Source organism: Myotis myotis, unplaced genomic scaffold, assembly GCF_014108235.1.
Source record: "Myotis myotis isolate mMyoMyo1 unplaced genomic scaffold, mMyoMyo1.p scaffold_m19_p_11, whole genome shotgun sequence".
In the NCBI taxonomy this organism is placed as follows: domain Eukaryota; kingdom Metazoa; phylum Chordata; class Mammalia; order Chiroptera; family Vespertilionidae; genus Myotis; species Myotis myotis.
In genome coordinates this window covers 59433597-59446984 of record NW_023416315.1, presented here as the reverse complement: position 1 = coordinate 59446984, position 13388 = coordinate 59433597, and the positions used below count along the sequence as shown (strand labels likewise).

The 13388-nt window shown below is 38.0% G+C and overlaps 1 protein-coding gene across 5 annotated transcripts in view; it reads left to right on the top strand.

Annotated features, from left to right (window-relative positions):
* EXOC4 (exocyst complex component 4) overlaps nucleotides 1-13388 on the top strand; it is a 758369-nt gene that overhangs the window by 148147 nt on the left and 596834 nt on the right. The window lies entirely within an intron of this gene.

The window sequence follows — 13388 nt, the reverse complement described above, 5'->3', positions numbered from 1 at the left end:
GAGTTAAGAGAAGAAAAAAGAGGAGGGTAGGGGTAACATATTTCAAGCAAGGAAAATAGAGATATCTCCCACGTGGCATGTTCTGGTGACAGGGAGCATCCCAGTTTGTTTGGGGTAGGCAGTTCCTGTAAGGGCATCTACTCCATCCATATTTGAGACGTTGGGAGGAGCCAGAATTTTGAGACTCTTGATGACAGCTAAGGAATCATGGTAAACCAACACATTGAATACCATCTCTGTGTTAGGCATAATGCTCAGTGCTTTTATATGGATGAGTTGACAATCAAGATAGTTGGGGCTGTGGGTGCAGAGGTTAGTGGCACTGAAGACATAGGAGCAGCCTAGAGAATAATGGAGAGAATGAGGCGGGAAATGCAGTTAGAAGACTATTATGGTTGATCACACAAAATAATGACACTTTGGATTAGGCTTGGCCCTAAAATTTATAAATCCAGCTACCTGAAAACCATAGACCTAGAGAATAGAGACTTTAAGTTTTCTTGATTATTTTACATATAATCTAATGTAAGAGTTTGTAATAATGAGTATTTAGTTGGTAGATTCTTATCAGTTACCTACTTTAGATATATCTCTATACTCTGCCCCTCTGCACACTTAGCATTGGTTAATTTAGGTGCAACCATTTAATAAGTATTTCCTAATACCTGTATATAACCAGTTTGGGAGACACCCTACTGCTCGAAGATTGTGGTTTTATAATGCTCTCTCCAGTTTTGTCTTAGGAATAAAAAAAAAAATATATAGCAGCATGCTAATACCAGAATCTAGTTATTATTTCTTATTTTTTCTTTCTCATTTCATCATTAGGAATAAAAGCCAGATCTCTTTGAGGATTTACTTTTGCCCCCTTTCTCTCAGTTTTAGTACTTGTTGGCCATAACAACGACCTAATGTTTGTCTCAAGTCCTCCTTCCCTCCCACTGCTCCTCGGAGCAGTCTTGCTCCTCTGTCTTGTGTCACCTGGTGATCAACTAGATACCAAGAGGGCGAATATAGAAATAGGTGGGGTATATAGCTTGGTAATTAGTGGGTTTATGTGATAGAGAACTAAGAAGAAAGGAAGAAGAGTAGATGGAGGGAGTAAAACATATACGGAATGAAACAGGACAGAGAAAATGAGATACGAGCCCTCTGAATGGTCGTCTGCGGAGCTGTTTGTAGCTGTAGGTTCATAGTTAAAGTCAGGTTCTGACACCCTTCACCAAGTTTTGCAGGAAACAGTAAAAGTTATATAAATTATATTTCAAGTATTTTTAACCAACTGGAAAAGTTGCCATGGTTTTTAGTACCACTCTAGGGGTGCCTGAGATCCTAGTTACCATCACCATTTGTGCACAGTGTTGCTCTTTGGTGCCAGAGTGCACAGGTTTTTCACTGGCTAGTCTGAAAAGATGGAGCCTCCTGGTATTCGCTGTTGTACTAAAATTGGTCCAACTTCAAAGGAGCGTCTTTTTTCTTCTCTCTCCTATTAAATCAATTGTTTTAGCCTCTTGATGATGTTATTTGCCCTAAAATTTGGTCTGTTTTAACATGGACAGTGCTTTATATTTTTGAATAATTAGAGGGTAAATCACAGTCTCCATCTTTTTTATTGAAGATTTTTATAATAACTAAAGATTTTAAATAATATATACAGTGATTTTTCTATAACTTGTTTTTAATCTAAATTTTGACATTTTTTGCTTATTCAACCTTTTAATCTATTCCTGAATGCATTATTTTAATAGATGTGGTGTTTATTTTCCAACTACAGTATTAATTAACTCCTTTCAGGGCAAATCACTACCCAAGAAACATTAACTGTGCCTCCACTAAGGACCATTGTAACACATTTTCGCCTGACAACGGACGTAGGCAGAAAATTAGCTAATGAAATAGTTGTTCCAGACTAGTACATAATTAAGGGCTTTGCAAACTCCGTTGGGAAACTAGAAAACCAAGGATGTGTTCTAAGGATGTAAGTTATCTATAGCTCTACTAGATAAATGTGTTGTGAAAATGAATTTTTCCTCTGGAAAGTATTTAAAACAAGAGCAAATCATAATTATGTTAGGCTTGCTGAAGTAGCTGGCCTGCTGAATACGGGAAATCCTGAAGTCACTTTTTGACTCCTGATAATTGCTGTTAAGAACCTGTGTGTACTGCTTTGGAAGCTGCATAATTGGAAAGCTATTGTGTTACTCCCTCAAATTGGCACAGGGGCAGAAATGCTGGCGTTTTTGTTTTAGCTTTAGAGAGGTGAGTTGTGGACAAGCCCCTGTTCAGTGCTTCTCAAGTTTTAGCATGTGTATGAATCACCTGTTGATCTTCAAATGCGACTTTTCTTCAGTAGTTCTGGGTGGCCATAGTGGTTTGCATATCTAACAAGCTGTCAGGTGATCCCAGTGCTGCTTGGACCACAGTTTGAGTAGCAGGACACTAGTATTTCTTTGAACAAGGGGAGAAATATTTTTATTCATAGGAAACAAACGCACGCATGCCATCTTTTAGCATTTCTCACCTGGAGAGTTTGGATGGCAGGAAAGACTGCTGGCAGGCCATTGCATTTGATCGAGAACTCAAGTTCTGAACCTCTCTGTGGGTTGTCAATGTCTATAGAAATGAATTTGTCCTATTATAGTGATTGGCCTTTAGAGTGATGCCAACATTATTTATTGAGTCCTGCATCCCTGTTTATGTCAGTATTGGGTGCTAAGCCAGTTGTCAATTCTCCACCTTAGTGCCTTCTCAATATGACTACTCCAGGTGCTTCACGTCAAAAACATCACACATCAATCAGTAATGTCTAACAATTCCATCCTTAACACCTATCTCTAAACACACTAATTTCTCTCTCTCTAAGGCTGCAGCTTTAGTTCAAGGCACCATTTCTCCCCACCCCCAATTCCTGCCCCTCAAGGTCACTGTACTAGGCTATTAACTGACCTTCTAACCCTGTTCTGATTTACTCTTCACATTTCAGCTGGGGCCATCCTTTCTAAATGAGCAATTCCTCCTTAATGTCCAAACTCTGAAGCTAAGTCTGAACTCCTCAGCATGGCATACAAGACCTCTTTGAGTGCGGCCTCGGCAGCTCTATATCTCATTTCAGTTCCTAGATGGGGTCCGATTCTTGCCTCCAAACTTTCTCATTTAGTGTTCCCTCTGTGTAAGATACCTTTTCTCATCCCCCTCTCCATGACACTCATTTTTCTTTTACTTCTCAATTTTTTAATATATGTATTTTATTAATTTTTTACAGAGAGGAAGGGAGATAGTTAGAAACATCGATGAGAAACATCGATCAGCTGCCTCCTGCACACCTCCTACTGGGGATGTGCCCACAACCAAGGTACATGCCCTTGACCGGAATCGAGCCTGGGACCTTTCAGTCCGCAGGCCGATGCTCTATCCGCTGAGCCAAACCGGTTACGACTACTTCTCAATTTTGATGGCAGGCAGTTTCTGAAAGGGAGGACTGGGAATCACTGTTGTGGACTCCCCTAAAGTTTTTTTCTTTTGTTACTGAGTTTTAGGAGTTCTCTATATATATTCTGAATATAAATCCCTTATCAAATGTATGATTTGCAAATATTTTCTTCTATCCTGTGGGTTGCTGTTTTACTGTTGTGATGCACATACTTTTTAAATTTTAATGAAGTTCTGTTTATCTATTTATTATCTTGGGCCCTGTGCCTTTGGTGTCATACCCGAGAAATTATTGCTAAATCCAAAGTTGTGAAACTTTTGCCCTATGTTTTTTTATAAGAATTTTGTAGTTTTAGGTTATACTTTTAGGTTTTTAATCTAGTTTTAGTTATTTTTTGGATATGGTGTTAGATAAGGGCCCAACTTTATTCTTTTGCATGTAAATACCCAATTTTACCAGCATCATTTGTTTGAAAGACTCACAGCTATATTCTTAGTGCCCGGTAGATAGAACTATATATTGAGTAAGAGCCTGAGTGAAAAAGAAAATTAAAAGTTAGAAAGTATATCTGTATTTTGTCTAAGACAGAATTTACAGTGTTTTTGATGCTATGGAAACTTTGCATTAAAATCAGTCAATATTGATTTTGTAGTAAAGTTTTAATGATGTATACAGAGAAAATGTCAATAAAGCCAAATTTGTAATTGTGTAGGCAATGATCCATATTAAATATGAAGGAAGAGGAAAAATATCTGGAATAATAATAAGACCAATAATAAATATTTGAGTAGATATAGAATGGTTGTGGAAATTGTAAAAAATAAATTCTCCTTTTTGTGGCTCTCTATTCAGAACATGGTAAAATAATGTAAATATAACCAATAAATATTATTGTTATAATATTCTGTTTTGTGAATATGATTTTTGTTTGCCCCCCTGGGGCAAATGCACCATCCTAAGATGCTAATGAGATTGTAATTGAGAGCTAGCAAAAGAGAATTAAATTGCCTCTATTTGTTCATCCATTCTATCCACCTGTCAGCCTACCATATGTGGCAAATACTGGAGTGCTTACTGTGGTCAAGACACTGTGTTAGATGCTGGGGTGACAAGCAAGGGATATATCATCTTAAAGATAAAACTATGTCCATAATTTTTTTAAAATCTAAATTATGAGTCTGCTTTGGTGTTATTGATATAGTTAATACTTGCATAGTGATTTACTGCTTGCAGATGAAGAAATTGAGGCTGAGAGTGATTTATACCGAGTCCGTTGACTACCCATGGAGGAAGTAAACTTGAATCAGGATAGACTCTGATTCCAAATCCCATGCTATTTTCTTGCACCATTCTGCACTGCCTCCATGTGCTACTGTGCAATACCACCCGCAACACTAACAAGTTCTCAATATCATGGTTTTTGGAATACTTTAAAAAAATTAGGGCATGTGTTCTAATGCTTAGTAATTGTTGAGCTTTGTGGACTAATACAACCTACTATATTACCTATTGGTTCTCTTTAAAATATTAAAAATATGTTTTACCTTTTTCGTTTCTGAGATTGTAATTTTATTTAGCTTTAAAAAGAGGTTGTATTTTTTGAAATTTTGTTTGATTCTTTATCTTTGCCTCTTGTAATTTCTTTGCTATATTGATAAAATATAAAGAGTGAGGTTCTTATAGCTAGGAAGGAACTTAGAGGAAGAAATGCACTGGAATTCTAGCATCTAAATTAAATGCAGTTCTCGTAGTTCACTTCAGCTTAAATTATTTTATATCTACTTACAGAGAGTCTTCATTTAGGCAACAGTAATTCCTATGGACACTACCGATGGATACAAATGAATGTAACCAAGGTTTATTAGATGCAGTATGCTGTGTGAATGTAAAGTTGCGTTATCATCTTTAGCCAGGACAGAGAGTGCGAGGAACAGCCCACTGCAGTCAGAGTGCACATCCCAGAGTGTGCAGTGAGCCTCATGTTCTTTAGAAGGACAGCTATTCTTGTCTTGATACAAAGGCTTGTTTACTCTTGGATTTGACAAAAACTCTCCTGACCAAACTTTAGTTTGGTTCCTCTGAACCCTTTACCCAACTAGGCTTTGACTCTGGGCTTTTGTGTCTGTCCTTGCTAGGTCCAGTTTTAGCAAGAATCTGAGTAACTCAGCTTCTTCAAAACTACGGTTTCGGAATCATTTGTACTGTTCTCTGTGATGATCTCATTCCACGTACACTTCAGTGCTTGTTCATGATTTACAACATGGCTGCCAAAAGTCAAAGTTTGGATTTGAACCTAAATCAGTCTGACACCCAAGTCTGCATGTTCCACGGAAGTGTTATATTCCTTCCCACATTTCTTAGTCCACCATATGTGAATTCCCTATATTTTCTAGAATAGTGACAGTAGCCATGGGATCTGGGACTGTCAGGCTAGGAGAACAAGTACCAGTAATTCTTCCCATTTATCTTTGCATATTTTAATATTCAACACTTGATAAGACCAAATAACCTTTCTGAAGCACATAGGTAGCCTGTTTTAGGACCACCTTCTATACACAATTTTCTCTTGCTGTACCTGTCTGGAGTGACTGCATAAAAAGAGAAGTATAATAAAAATCAGATAAGCCTCCTAGTAAGTTAATATATAGATAAATCATCATTGTTCTTACTCATAAGCTGTGCCTTCACATTGCTCATCAGGGATTATATAATAAACGAGCATGTTTATAAATGTTTCGCTAAAATCCAATAACAAAATGATCAAGCTTTATTGCTACTTAATTGAACTGGTTTTGTTTTCCTACTACATAGCTACCATTTTGATGGTCTAAAATTACTAGAATTTTCGTTGCATTAGGTTTACACTCTCAATTTATTCCCTGCACAGAACCTGCCAACTGCACAAGTGAGAGAAGTGTGTGTAAAATCTGTGCTACATACTGCCCCTAAGTACAGTGCCTCCCCTTGGCCCCCCTCCACCCCCGTTTTCTCAAAGCAGTCATGTGGAGTATCACCAGCTACGAGAGGGTAAATGTGCTGGAGCCTAAATTTCTTTGTTTATGTTCAAAATGTTTCCAGAAATGGCTCCTCTGAGCATTTCCCTTATTTCCTTTAGAGATCACTAACACGGTGCAGTGGGTGTGACTTGCTTTTATCCTCATCCTGCCCTCCGCTCCAATCTTCTTACTGCTGAACATATGAACACCTAGTCTTATTTAGATATTTGGCAGGCTGTGGCTGTTCAATTAATTCCTTCCTTCTTTTCTATATATTTTAATTACCCCAGAGATCTGACATTTGAAGAATGTTACTTCTGGTCAGCTTGATAATTATGGGAAATACTCTGCTCTTTACAGCTCTGGGTTAGTTAGTCTTATGGGGCTAAAATGAAAGAATAGAAATTACTGGACCTTACCTGCAGAGAAACCTGTTGTCAATTAACATTTTAAAAGAATTTTGCATTTTCCTGGTTTTTTATTATTGTTAATTAGCCTATCACTGTGATGTTCTCAAGAGAATTTTCAGAATTATTAGCCTTGTTTTACAAATAAAGACATAGAAAGTAAGTATGTAGATTGCAGGGAGTCTCTTTTCCGGGCTAAGAAATGAAATTATATTTTACTGTGGCCTGCCTGCTTATCACCTTTCCATTTTTCCCCCTACCTCCAGACAGCCTATCTTACTAAGCCAATACACAATGAGCATGGTTTTGAAATGGTTTTATGTTCATGAGCCCCACACAGCCTGCAGGAATCATAATGATGTGTTGGTTCTTATGAGGACTTATAGGATATTGGAGGAGGAAGAGAAGAAAGCATTATATTAGAGAAAAAAGCGTTGTAGTAGGGAAATTAGAGTTTGCATAGCGTTATCAAAAGAACCTTAAGATTGTCACATGAGACTATATATTCATTCATGTTGTGGGTATGTGGATATCTGTCTGCTGTATCCTGTTTGGATGAGTACATTGGAGATCTCAAAAGATGGTAGTAAAATTTATTGTTTGAGACCTACATTAGTATCAGTAGATCTAGACTATTTAAATTGCTCTAGTCAACACCTCTCGTTTTACTATAAAATTTTGGACTGGCACTGCATTGCATGGGAAGATGATGTTAAGCGGCTGAAGTTTTAGATGCTAGCTAGTTAACTTTTTACTATTTTTTTGGCTATAGATTATTAATTATGTATATACATATTTAATTTATAAATAAGTAAGTAAAGGTCAGCCTTCTTAAAGATACCCATCTTTTGTAACAAAAGGGACTTGGTAAATGAGTATGTGTAGGTTAGTTGTAAACATGTTCACTTTTATAAAAAAACAGTTAAACTTTATGTATTATATTTATATAGTATTTTTTTTGAAGTGAAAAAGCATTTGGAATATATATATTTTAAAAGGATTTCTAATTGAAGGCATTCAGTGACTAGTAAAACCCTGGTTTTAGGCTTCTGAGCTGGTTTCTCTAAGAACCGTGCTGAGCCCGCCGTTGTGGCTCAGTGGTTGAGTGTTGACCCAGGAACCAAGAGGTCACTGGTTGGATTCTTGGTCAGGGCACAGGTGGGGGTTGTGGGCTCGATCCCTAGTAGGGAGTATGCAGGAGGCAGCCAATCAATGATGTTTTTTCTTCAGTGATGATTCTATTTCTCTAACCCTCTCCCTTCCTCTTTCTCTCAAAATCAATAAAAACATGTTTTTAAGAACAGAGTTGAACCGTAGTAATTTTTGGATACAAGGAAAGGACCTTAAATAGTTTGTTAAAAGTGTTAGCCAAAAGAAATATAAGGAAGTTGAAGCATGTTTCTTTAGATTCTCACTGAATCACTTTACCTATGATAGTGTTGTCTTTCATAGTTTGTGTTGTCACTAGAAATAAACTTAAGAATTCTTATCTTTAAATAGAAATATTCTTAGTCCTTATGCATTATAAAAATAGTTACCATTTCCTGATCTCTCCAGTACATTTAGCATGTTCCTGCCCTTGTAGCATTCTAACTAGAGCTTATCACTGATGTGTATCTGTAGATTTAATGTTTTCAGTACTCAACATCAGCAAAAGTAAAACAATTTCTTGGTCTTTACATTCCAGCTAAACACGTATTGACATTCTCAAGAAAGTAGTTTGAACAAAAAAATCCCAACATCAGGTGCCCCAGTGAAAGCATCTCAAATTATGACCATATTATGAGAGACTTACCTTCAAGGTCAGAAAAGTATGCTGCTTAGGGAAAACTGTTTCCCAATATAAAGTGAAATAGGATAGTTTATCAGGAACTCTTGCAGTGTTATTTATACTGAAACTAGAGGCCTGATACACAAAATTCGTGCCATAGTAGGCTGCCTCAGCCCTCGTAGCTCTGGACAGTCCTTCCGCTGTTCGGCCATCTGATCAATTTCCATATTATGCTTTTATTATTATAGATAGACTAGAGGCTGGGTGCACAAATCTTTGTGCACTCGGGAGGGGGGGTGGTCCCTCAGCCTGGCCTGCGCCCATTTGCAGTCCAGGACCCCTTGGGGGATGTCCACCTGTTGACTTAGGCCCACTCCCTGGGGGATCAGGCCTCAGCTTGCAGTCAGACATCCTTCTGGCAGCCAGGGAGCCCTCGGGGGATGTCCGACTAAAGGCTTAGGCGCCCAAGGGAGCTGTGATGAGGAATCTGGATGACAGAGGAGCCACGCTGTCCCATCCAGCCGCCCCAGGTCGGGTTGTACACGGGACGCCCGGGCGGGCCGGCCGATCGCTGCTGCCCCGCCTGGCTGCCCTGGGTTGGGTCACACACAGGATGCCCGGGCGGGCTGGCGGATCGCTGCTGCCCCGCCCGGCCGCCCCTGGTTGGGTTGCACACGGGATGCCTGCCGCCCCAGCTTGCAGATAGCAGGCCCAGATGGTGGCAGGGCAGGTGGGATGGTGCTCTCCCGCCCCACTGCCCTAGGTGGCAAATAGCAGGCCCGGATATCGGCAGGGCAGGTAGGATGGCACTGACCCGCAGTATGCAAATTAGCCGCCATCTTTGTTGGCAGTTAATTTGCATATCACTCTGATTAGCCGATGGGAGGCATAGCGAAGGTACGGTCAATTACCATGTTTGTCTATTATTAGATAGGATACTTGAAAGTATGTTCTCACCTGCTTTTAAAAGTCATGGCATAAATCATAATAAAAAGCAATTGTTTCCCCTGGATTTTGAAGTGGAAGTTTTTGTTCCTCTCTAATAATGCAATTTACTTTTAAGTGTGGCCTAAACTTACAGTGAATCATCCTATCTAATAATAGACAAACATGATAATTGACCGTACCTTTGCTACGCCTCCCATTGGCTAATCAGCACGATATGCAAATTAACTACCAACAAAGATGGCGGTCAATTTGCATACATAGGCTCCAAGCGGCGGAGGGAAGACTGAAGGCGAGCCGGAGCCGCAAAGACGGAAGACTGAAGGCGGCTCTGGCCAGAGCCGTGAAGATAGAAGACTGAAGGCAGCTCCGGCTGGAGCTGCGAAGATGGAAGACTGAAGGTAGCTCTGGCCGGAACGAAGGCCTGGGTCCCAGGTGCCGGAGGAAAACCTGTGCCAGCAGCCAGGAGAAGGGAAGGCCTATTGCACGAATCTCTTCATGCAACAGGCCTCTAGTCAAATAATAAGCATCTTTCAGTGGGTTTGCTGTTAGTGTGTTGCTTTTGGGGGTTGTTACTTGACCACTGGGCCACAGTTAGTCCTGTGCTACAGTGGGCAATCTAACTTTAATTTAGGCCTTGTGAAACTTAGACTGTGCAGAATTTGTGATGTGTACTGCTGAGTCCTTTACATTTAGCTTTCTGTGGCCAGTATTTGGTGGGCTGGCATTAGTTAGCTGAGAAAAAGTGGCATGCTTTGGTGGGATGTTTGAATGTATTTGGATATTATGATATTTTTGTCTTCATTTGGGGTAATGTCTAATTTTTCTGCATGCAGGTATAAAGTTCTTTAGCATCTCTCTGTAAGGATACCACAATTCTACAACCTCATAATTGTGTGGTAATCCCAAGCCAACATGTAGAATCAAATATCCTCTGGGTTTATTAAAACAGAGCCTGGTTGTAAGCCTGATTCATATGATAGCAGCAAGCATGAGGAAAAAAGTAGCAATCATAAAGAACATTTTTTTCATAAATGAACTCTTAAATCATTAAAATTTAAGGGGACTTAAACTTTGAGTGTTTAATATTCATGAAAATTAAATTCAAAGTAGTTTATAGATATTCTGTCTTTCCCAAAACACCCGTTTGATAGCAAAGTACTTGGCAAGGGCACTATCTTTCTTAGAGGTGCTGAAGGCATTGTTGGTGCTCACTTCATGTACAATATTATTATTCAGGGTTGAAATGTGGCTAGTGTGCCGGGGTCAATGCCATTGCTCTTAGGAGAAGGGTGATTGGCATTTTAATCAGTGCAAATATTCAGAACCTTTGTCTGAAAGACTATATTTTTAGCTCTTCAGATTTCCCTGCCCTGTGGTTCACCACCAATTCAGAGGGGACAGCTCCATCTACTGAAGGCCTATTTCAGAATAATTCCTTTTGTTGAGTTCAGTGATTTTCCTTTTGCACAACTCGTTGAACTTTCTTCTGATTTACAGGCTCCAATGGAGTTCATGCTGAAACTGGTAATTTGTTTGTTTCAAATTCCTTTTCATTTTGCTTAGTGCTTAAATCCAAAGGAGTTATCAGGGAGCATTATAATTCACTTTATTTAATGGTTATGTTTTGTTGGGACCTAGATAGATGGTAAAACTGCCCTTAAGAAAATGTTGCTGTACATGGTCTTTCTTTAGACATCCGTAGCTTGAATCCCCTTCCACACCATCACACTGGCATTTTATTGGCGATGTCATAGAAATTACAGTGACTTTGGTTTCTCAAATATCTCCAGTTATCCAAAAATATTTTTTACAAATGAGTTTTTTAAGAATAATCTGGGATCCATGCAAGGATTGTAATTTACATTTTGTTTGTCCTGCCTAATTAATTACCTTTAATCTAGAATAGTCCTTTGGCCTTTTTTGTTTTAATTGATATTTTTGAAGAGTCCATGCCAGTTGTTTTGTAAGAATGTACCACATGTGGATTTGTCTAATTCATTCCTCTGAGTCAGATTAAGTTTGGTGAATTTTGGTAGGAACACTACATAGCTGTGCACTTTCTATTATGTCACTTCAGGAAGTACATATTACTTTGGTCTATTACTGGTGATGCTGAATTAGTTCTCTTGATGAAAGTATTTCCTCCAACTCTCCATTTTAAAGAGAAACATCTCCTTTGTAACTATTAAGCTATTTATGGATGGATACTTAGAGACCATTTGTATATCCTCTTTCTCAACAACATTTTACCAGATTATTATTGTTTTTTGTCTGACTTTATGACATTTGTAGTTACAAAATAGGTAATATAGATTTGAAAGTAGTGTGTCAGTTACTGATTAATGGGGGTAAGGATGGATTTGATAAACAATAAATGGACCTAGAGTTGTTGGCTATCTATATGGAAAAAATGTAAATTTAAATACCCACCTCACACCATACAGGAAAATAAATTCCAGATGAGTTACCCTTCTAAGTGTGAAAAGCAAAACTCTAAAACTTTCACAGGAGAATGTACAATGCATATTTTCATAACATTGTAATAGGGAATAATTCCTTAAGACACAAAAATCACAAGTCCTTAAAAAAAAGACTAACATTTTAGAATACATTTATATAAAAATCTTCAACATAGCAAGAATCTTTAAAAATAAATGAAAAGACAAACCATAGACTGGGAATACACATTTGCAACTCTTCTAAGTGATCAAAGACAAGTAACCAGAGTTTGGAAAAAGTCATACAACTCAATAAGAAAAGACAAACTACTCAATCGAAAATGGGTAAAGGATATGACTAGGCAATAACAGAGAAAGAAAATTGTCCAATTATGAAAGGTCCTCATCCTCACTAATAATCAGGGAAATGAAAGTAAATCCCTGGTGAGAATTCACTTTACACCTATTGATTGGTAAAACCTAATAAGCTTGATAACACCAAGTGTTGGCAAGAGACAGGAACTCTTGTATATAATTGAGTGGAATAAATTGCAGTCATATTTTTAGTGAGCAATCTGTAAGTATCTGGTACAGTTGAAAGTGTGCATATTTTGCAACTCAGCCTTTCTACTTTTAGTTAGCCTAAAAATTGTCACACATATAAAACAAGGGGACATGTACAAGGATATTCATTGTAGCACTACTTCAAATAGAAGAGAAAGTAGAGAAATTGATAAATGTAGTATAATTTTCTCCCTACACAATGGAACAGTTAAGATACATAAAGTAGTTATACATGTATCCACATTGATAAATTTTAAAAACATAGTACCCAATGAATAAGCTATAAACGAGTATATTATATGTATGTGTAATATATTATTATAGGTATGTGTAGTATATATAACATAATTAATATAATATGTATATACTATATAAGTATATGCATATATAAAACCCAGCCTATTGAGATATAATTCACATATCATACAATTCACCTATTCAAAGTGTATAATCAATGGCTTTTAGTATATTTACAGTGTTTTGCATATATCACCACAATCAAAATTAGAATGTTTTCATTTCCTCTAAAAGAAACCCTTAGTCACCACCCTTCAAATATCCCATTCTCCCCAATACAACTATAAATGTACTTCCTGTCTCTATAACTTTGCCTGCTTTGGACATTTCATGAATGAAACTATGCAATATGTGGTCCGCTGTGACTGGCCTCTTTTAGATGGGTCATTTGCTTAAGGTTCACCCATGGTGGAGCATGTGTCAGTCCTTCATTTCTTTTTATTGCCAAATATTCCATTGTATGGAATGTTAGAACTCATTTTATTTATCCATTCATTCATTGATGGGTGTTGGGTTGTTTCCACTTTCTGGCTATTA